An 8,566-nucleotide genomic window follows, 5' to 3' on the forward strand; every position below is an offset into this window, starting at 1 on the left:
CTGCTTGTGAAGGCAGGGGGCTTGACTCAATGACCTTTCAGGATCCCTTCCAGTTCTATGAGATAGGTATATCTCCATATATTATATTATAGTTTTAGGGAAAATATGTCAAACAGATTTATTAAGCACAGAAATATTTTAAGTGACTATAAGTAATAGCATACAGATCAAAGTTCGTTACCTCAGAAATAAACAAAATTGCAATGTATGTTCTATACACTAGATAGGATAACATGAGGGGGAAAGGAGTCCAAGAGAGCTGGCTGTATTTTAAAGAATCCTTATTGAGGTTGCAGGAACCTCCCGATGTGTAGAAAAAATAGTAAATATGGCAGGCGACCAGCTTAGCTTAACAGCGAAATCCTTGCTCATCTTAAATACAAAAAAGAAGCTTACAAGAAGTGAAAGAATGGACAAATGACCAGGGAGGAGTATAAAAATATTGCTCATGCATGCAGGAGTGAAATCAGGGAGACCATATCACACTTGGAGTTGCCGCTAGCAAGGGATGTTAAGAATAACAAGAAGGGTTACTTCAGGTATGTTAGCAACAAGAAGAAGGTCAGGGAAAGTGTGGGCCCCTTACTGAATGGGGGAGGCAACCTAGTGACAGAGCATGTAGAAAAAGCTAATGTACTCAATGCTTTTTTTGCCTCTGTTTCACGAACAAGGTCGGCTCCCAGACTACTGCACTGGGCAGCACAGTATGGGGAGGAGGTGACCGGCCCTCTGTGGAGAAAGAAGTGGTTCAGGACTATTTAGAAAAGCTGGACGGGCCCAAGTGCATGGGGCCAGATGCGCTGCATCCGAGGGTGCTAAAGGAGTTGGAGGATGTGATTGCAGAGCTATTGTCCATTATCTTTAAAAACTCATGGCGATTGGGGGAGGTCCCGGATGACTAGAAAAAGGCTAATGTAGTCCCCATCTTTAAAAACAGGAAGAAGGAGAAACTGGAGAACTACAGACCAGTCAGCCTCACTGTAAGCTAGAAATAGGAGGGAGTTTTTTGTTTTTGTTTTTGTTTTTTTGCGTAATGTCAGAGATACGTTTCCAACTTACGCAAAATTCGAGTTACGCAAGGCATTCCAGAATGCAATACTTGAGTAAGTTGGGGAGCATCTGTATATAACTTTAGGTACAAAAATGATACATGCATACACATAGGGTTATCATATTCAGTAAATCATAACTTTTCCATTGGTAGCTTACATGACCTACCTTATATAAAATACATCATAATCATATCACTAAGGTAAATATGGGGGTGTCAGGGTCCAGCTCTGGGGCACAGAATGTCACACCTCCCCCTTAGTGTTAGACACTGATTACTGCAGAGGCAGTGTGCCAAAGCCCTCTTTAGGTTTTGACCATACAACTCCCAAATGTTGCAAACATTGTAGTGTTACCCACAGGTCTCGTTGCAAAGGTCTGTGTACCTTTTAACAGTTTGTAGAGCAGCCTAGTGATCGGAAGAGTCAGGAAATGTGCCTTCTCTGCATCGCTAGAAAACATCTCTTTGTGTCTGTGCAGCATGGTTAACCATTGTGTTTTTCCAAATGGGGATAACTCAATAGAGATATTCACCAAGGCCATGAGGTGTACCTCAGTTTCCCCTTCCACAAAGAAGACCAGGTTTATTATGGTTTCCCTGCTGTGGCAAGCTTTGAGCCTGCTTACAGGTGTTAGCTGAGAAGCAGTATCCCCATAAGGCTTTTTGTTTACTACTCCTATTATGTCAAAAACTTTCCCAAAACCATGCATATAACACTTTTCAGAGGGTTCAGCATCAGTACCAAATTCTTTGTTATAAGAATAACCATTAGCTACAAACTTTGCAAAATGAGATTTCACAACAACACTAAACCCATGTTAAGGTTCAGGAAGGAGTTGAAAGACAGAAAAGGTATTGAACAAACCAAACTGTCTGAGCAGAAAGTGCAGAATAATAACAATTCTTTGGGACTTTGCATGTTGGCTAGCTCTCTGTGGAGCTCCTTCCCAGCCCCAGGGTTATGTGCATGCAAAAAATATATGCACACACCTTCAGTCATTCCCTGTCATCTCTACTCCAAGCACTGGGACCTTCCCCACCCTCTAAGATGTGTGTATATTCTCAGCAACCCTTACACAGCTGCTTTCTCTGTCTTACCAGCCCATGGAATTACCTCCTCCCCTCTCTCTGTTGGGGCATTAGCATTTTCAAAAACAATTCTCTTCTGTAGGATCTACATTCTGTCCTAAAGAGACTGAGTTAGTTTTCACAAGCGCATCAGGAACAAAATCCTGCAAAATTGGGACCTGCATTGGGGTACCCTCCATCATCCCCCTCTCTATCGCTGAGAGGTCAGTTGTGTGACTGTTCCCAGCTGGGAAGTCAGCTACACAGTTCCATCTCACAGTGTAAGCCAGAGGTTGGGTGCTTGGGTGCACAGATGCTGAATCATCCATTCTGTTCTGGGCATCCTCACCCATGTGATCAGTGAGGAGACATTCCTGTACCCCCACTATTCCTCCCCCAGTTACCTTCTCTGGCCCCACTCCCCAGATATCTTAATTATGTATTTGCCTTGAGATTAAAAGGACCCTATATGTGATTACATTGGTTTTCACTAACCGCTCATTATGGAGACAACTGGCTTGGTACAATCTAATCTATCTAGTGCAGGGAATCAAACCAATTTTCAGTGGGGCTGCACCCACTTGCACCAGCAGAGCATTTGTCCCAAGTCATTGAAGTAAAGATAAAGCATCAACAGAGACCGGTGAGCTGAGAGTGAAGAGTCCCAGCTCTGCCACGGATTTGCTGGGTGACCTTGGGCACAGCCTCTCCATGCATTAAATGGAGATTATTATTTATTATGTCTAGTGTGCTGCTACTGAAAGGCCCTAATCAGAATCACAGACTGCAGTGATTTGGTTCCTTGCAGCACATAGTTGGGCTCTGTGCTCTGTGTAGAGTTCAAGGCAGCGTGTGGTCCCTTGTAAACAAGCAAGACAAGGCTGAAGACTGAGCTGGGTGGAAACCTGTTTTTGTGGCTGTAGTTTTTAGCTGTTTCATAAATTCCTCCTGCTTAAGAAGGACGGCAACTCCATTGACCGTGACACACAAATAAACTCATTGCATCTAATACAACCCAGAGGAGCAATGCCAGTTCATGGCCAGAGCAGTGGTGCTGCTGGGGACGGGAGGGCAGGACTCCCATTTCCTATTCTCAGGTCTGGCATTGACTCATTGTGTGGCCTTGAGTAAATCACTTTACCTCTGTGTAGCTCAGTTGGTTCATGTCATGGATAGAATGCTGCCTTCCAGCAAAGATAAAGAGCTTCTACATGTAGAGATCAAAACCACCATGCAGAGCGTATGTTAGACTCAACTTCACTGTTCAGCTTCAGCCCCTGGGCAATGGGTGCCCTGTAGTTCCAAATAAGGTGCTGTGTACGTGTGTAAATAGGTGACTAATTGTAGGTGTGCCGTTTATCTCCCTCCCTATGAGCTACCAACGCCACCCCAGCCTCTGTCCAGCATCCTGCCTTCCCAACTAATCGAGGGGCTTTTTCTTGAGCCTCTTTCAGCTGTTATTACCCTAGCTTCAAAGCTGACCCCTTGCCCTACCCCCGAGGTCAGGCTCAGGGCAAAGGGCTCCCAGCCCATACTCATTGCAGGGATCCTGCCTGCTACAGTCTCCCAGCAAAGAGGAACAAAAGGGAAATGAAAGCTAAAGAAATGAGCCAGGCCTTGGGGGAATAAGCGGGGCATGGTGCAGGGCCTCGGGGGTTCACTTAAAAGCAATTAGAAAGGAGGGAAGCCTTTGTTAATGAGCTGTACACAGACCGATTCCCCAGTCTGTAACATTGACACAGTGCAGTAAGGCCAGGAAAGGATTCAATGTCACTTTGACTGTCTAGTAAGTGATTCAGGGAAGAGGGCCCAGAACCATCTCACCAGCCAGCTCTGAATGCAGGTCGGTCTGACAGCTAGAGCACCAGGAGAAAAATTTAGATGTCTTTATGACTAAAGAGCCGGAGCAGCCTGTCCCGGATCTGTTTGGTCCTCACACCGTAGATGATGGGGTTTAGCGTGGGGGGCACCAGGAGGCTCACGTTGCCAATGAGAACACGGAAATGCAGGGGCACATTCTGGCCAAAACGGTATGTCAGGGAGGAGAAGAGAGCTGGGATGAAAAAGGCTAAGATGGAACAGAGATGGGAGCTGCAGGTCCCAAAAGTCTTTAGACGGGCATCCCTTGTGGGGAGACTGAAGATGGTCCTGAGGATCTGGATATAGGACACAGCAATTAAAACCATATCCAGACCCTTCACACAGAATAGCACAAAGAGGCCGTAGTAACTACTGATGTGGGTATCGGCACAAGCCAGCTTCACCACGGCTATGTGCGTGCAGTGTGTGTCAGGGATGATGTTGCTTTTGCAATATGGCCATTGCCTCGTTAGGATGAGATAGGGCAGTACGAGCATGCCACCGCTCAACACCACAGCCAGGCCAATCTTGGCCACCATGGGGTTTGCCAGGGTGGTGGAATGTCTCAGGGGATCGCAGATGGCCACATAGAGATCAAAAGCCATGGCAACGAGAATCCCAGACTCCACCACTGAGAAACAGTGAATGAAGTACATCTGGGTGAGACAGGCACTGAAATCGATCTCCCTGGAATTGAACCAGAAGATGCTCAGCATTTTGGGCAGCATGGATGTAGACAGGACCAGGTCGGTGATGGCCAACATGCAGAGGAAATAGTACATGGGGGCACGGAGGCTCGGCTCCCTCTTCACGACAAACAGGATGGTGAAGTTACCCCAAGATGGCTGTGACGTACATGGTGCAGAAGGGGATGGAGAGCCACACATGGGCTGCCTCCAGGCCAGGAATGCCCAGCAGGATGAAGGTGGAGGGGTTGGTGAAGTTGGTTGTATTGGAATCTGACATGGAGTAGGGGAGAAGGTGTCCAACTCTGAGGTAGGTCAGTGTCTCCTGCACATACCATACATTCATCAGACTTTCTGTATGTGCCCAGGCTCTAGGGTGATGGTTGCAGCATAAATACCTGTATGGAGAGACAATGTTAATATGAGACATTACATGCACTACTGGAAGCTGTTCTCAAGGGTGAAGCAGATTTTTCACTCTTCAGACATAGAAAAATGACATTTTCACTATTCAGAGAAATAAATTATGAACAACTGACCATACTAATGCCAATTCCATATTTTATGGTGTTCCGTACATCAAGAATTCCTACATATCTTGGTATGGGAAACCTTAATAGGCACCAGTGGGAAACATGAGTGTGGATACTGGCTATTCATCATTGTTCCTTAATAAAATGAAACCCAGGCTAGAGAGTCCATTCTGCAGGGAGTTCCCCATTCACCCTATTGCTCAAAATCTAACAGTGGAAAAGAAACAAAGCTTTGACAAAACATGAACCAGAGGGAAAAAATAGAAAAAAATGCAACTAGAAAGAAAACCCAACAAACAAACCCCCAAACAAACCCAACTAGAACCAAACTCAGGGAAAAGACCTGGGCGTCATTGATAGGAGCTCCATGAAAAAAGGTACTCATTCACAGCCATGGTGAAAACAAAGACAATGTTCATATGCCTAAGCAATGGGGTGAAGAATAACCTGCTCTGGACACGTGCTCAGTTGTGGAAACAAAGGCTATATCTACGCTACAGGGGGGAGTCGATTTAAGATACGCAAATTCCGCTACATGAATAGCGTAGCTGAACTCGACGTATCGCAGCCGACTTACCCCGCTGTGAGGACGGCTGCAAAATCACCCTCTGCGGCTTCCTGTCGACGGCGCTTACTCCCACCTCCGCTGGTGGAGTAAGAGCGTCGATTCGGGGATCGATTGTTGTGTCCCGACGGGACGCGATAAATCGATCCCCGGGAGGTCAATTTCTACCCGCCGATTCAGGAGGGTAGTGTAGACCCAGCCTCAGTCTCCATGAAGGATATAGCAGATAGAGAGGGGATTTCTGAGACAGGCTATGAGAAAGGGGGAGGCTGCCGTATGCAGACAGACTGAAAAGTTTGGGACTGTTTAGTTTAGAGAAGAGACAAAGAAGGGAGCATATGATAGAGGAGAGCAAAATGAAGAAAGAACTGATTACATTCAAATGGACAAACACAGAACAGTTCCCAACCAGTAACATCTATAGACACTTAGTGTTTCAAAAGGGCTAATATTCCCAAAGGAGATGCAAAATAGCAATAAACTGATTGGGAAAAAAAATTAAGAGAAAAAATGAGAATGAAAATTGGAAGTTCTTGAAGAAGAGTTTATTAGATTGGCAAAAGGCCACTATTCCACTATCCAGAAAGTAGACAACTTTGGACAAAAACCCGGTTTACTGATAAAGCAATTGGGGAGGGACGGGATGGGAAGCAATATATAACAAATGGGGAAAAGGGAAAATAGAGAGAGAAAATAATACAAATTGGAATGTATGAAAATTGATAAGGGATGCTAAAAACATCTTGGAAAAATCCATGCTTCGCAGGTTTAAGGATCACAAAAAGGAGGTTATTAAAGTATATTAAGAAAAAAAGAAATCCTAGAAAAGGTTTAGGCCAACTCTTTGAGGGAGAAACAAAGTTTGTTAATGTTGCAGAAAAGGGAGACGTGGTCAAGAAATAGTTGAGTTCTGCATTTGGAAAGAAGCAGTATAAGGTACTCATATCACATGAGGTGATGAAATAGTTTCCAGTCCATTAACAGTCAAACATGGCGATAAACAGCATCTATAATTGAATCTTAGACTTTCAATCACCAGAGTTGTGAACTGACTGATCATGTGCACATCTCACTCGGAACCAGAAGTACACAGAGAGGCAGCTGGAGAGACAAAAGGGGAAAAAAACGGTGGAGTGGGGAAACAGGGCAGTTCTGTGTTAAACGTAAAGTATTCAGTAAAAAAGGGAAAGTTTAAAAAGAAAAAGATTTTACAAAATTAAGAAAGAATGGAAAAGCTGGTCTAGGATTAGTTAAAAAAAAAAAGTCGTAGGATTATAATTAATGCCGGTCAACAACATGTCTTGTCAAATCAACCCAATTTCATCCTTAAATGAGAGTATATTTTTGACTGATCAAGGGAACCAAGCAGATGCAATAGAGTTTGATTTCTGTGAGGCATTTCTTTTAGTAGGGGAAAAAAATAAGAGAAAAAAATGCACACTATACAATATCAGTAGAGCACATGTAAAGTGGACTAAAAACTGGCTAATTGATAGATCTCAGAAAGCAGTTCAGTATATTCATCAATGATCTTGAAGCAAATGCAGAATCACTGCTGATAAAATTTACAGATGACCCAAAGATTGGCAGATTGGTTACAATGAGGAGGCCAGGGCAGGCACACTGATCGATCTGGAACATTTGCTGAGCTGGGCCCATGCAAAGAAAATGTTTTAATACAGATAAATACAAAGGGATCCTCTTGAAACAGGGAATGCAGGCTCCACCCACAGACTAGGGAACTGTATTATGGGACGCAGGTACCCTGAAAAGAATTTCAGGTCATTGTAGACAACTAACTCATCGTGAGCTCCCAATGTGATGCTGTGGCCAAAAGCACTGTGGTGATCCTTGGATGCATAAACAGGGGAGTGGGAAGTTGGAGAAGGTGAAGGATTTTACATCTCCACATGGTATTGGTGAAACCGAATGCATCCAGTCCTGGGATCCACATTTCAGAAATAATGTTGAAAAACTGGAGAAGGCACATAAACAGCGACAAAAATGATTGGAGCTTCATTTATTCATCTTAAATACCAATAACGTGCTCTTTAGTCTAGTAAAGAAAGTCAAAGCAAGACCTAATCACTGGAATCTGAAGCCAGACAAATTCCAGTTGGAGATAAGGGCCAAGTGTTTAGCACTCAGGGCAATTAACACTTGGAACACACTGAGAAGGGAAGTGGTCGCTTCTCCAACTCCGCATGTCTGCAGATCCAGACTGGATGCTTTACTGGAAGATCTGCTTAAGGGCTCGTCTACACTTTGAAGCTCTATGGCAGCACCATTGTAGCTTTTTATGTGGACACTACTTACACCGACGGCAGGGGTTCTCCTGTCAGTGCAGTTAATCCACCTTCCCAAGAGGTGGTAGATAGGTCGACAGAAGAAGAATTCTTCCATTGACCTAATGCCTTCTACACCGGGGTTAGGTTGACATAGCTACATCTCTCAGGGGTGTGGATATTTTCAAAAAAGGCAAATGCAATGTTAGGTTGTATTAAGGGATGCATAACATGCAAATTATGGGAGGTGATAGTACTCATCTATTTGGCACTGGTTAGGCCTTAGCTGGAGTATAGTGTCTAGTTTGGGTCACCGATGTATAGGAAGGATGTAGAGAAACTGGAAAGGATCCAGAGGCAAGCGACAACGATGATGAAAGGGATAGAAGACAAGCCATATGAGCAAAGGCCGAAGCAACCATTTGTGTTTTCTCTGGAAAAGAGAAAACTGAGGGGGAGATGGGAGCGATCTTCAGATACTTGAAAGGCTGCGCTAAGAAAGATGGAGGAAAGTTATT

At 44.4% G+C, this 8,566-nt stretch overlaps 1 pseudogene; it reads right to left on the bottom strand.

Moving 5' to 3' along the window:
• Positions 1-3,996: 3,996 nt before the first annotated feature.
• LOC128847224 (olfactory receptor 52R1-like) lies at positions 3,997-4,945 on the bottom strand (annotated as a pseudogene).
• Between the last annotated feature and the right edge of the window lie 3,621 nt (positions 4,946-8,566).

Source organism: Malaclemys terrapin, chromosome 1 (genome assembly GCF_027887155.1).
Source record: "Malaclemys terrapin pileata isolate rMalTer1 chromosome 1, rMalTer1.hap1, whole genome shotgun sequence".
Lineage (NCBI taxonomy): Eukaryota > Metazoa > Chordata > Testudines > Emydidae > Malaclemys > Malaclemys terrapin.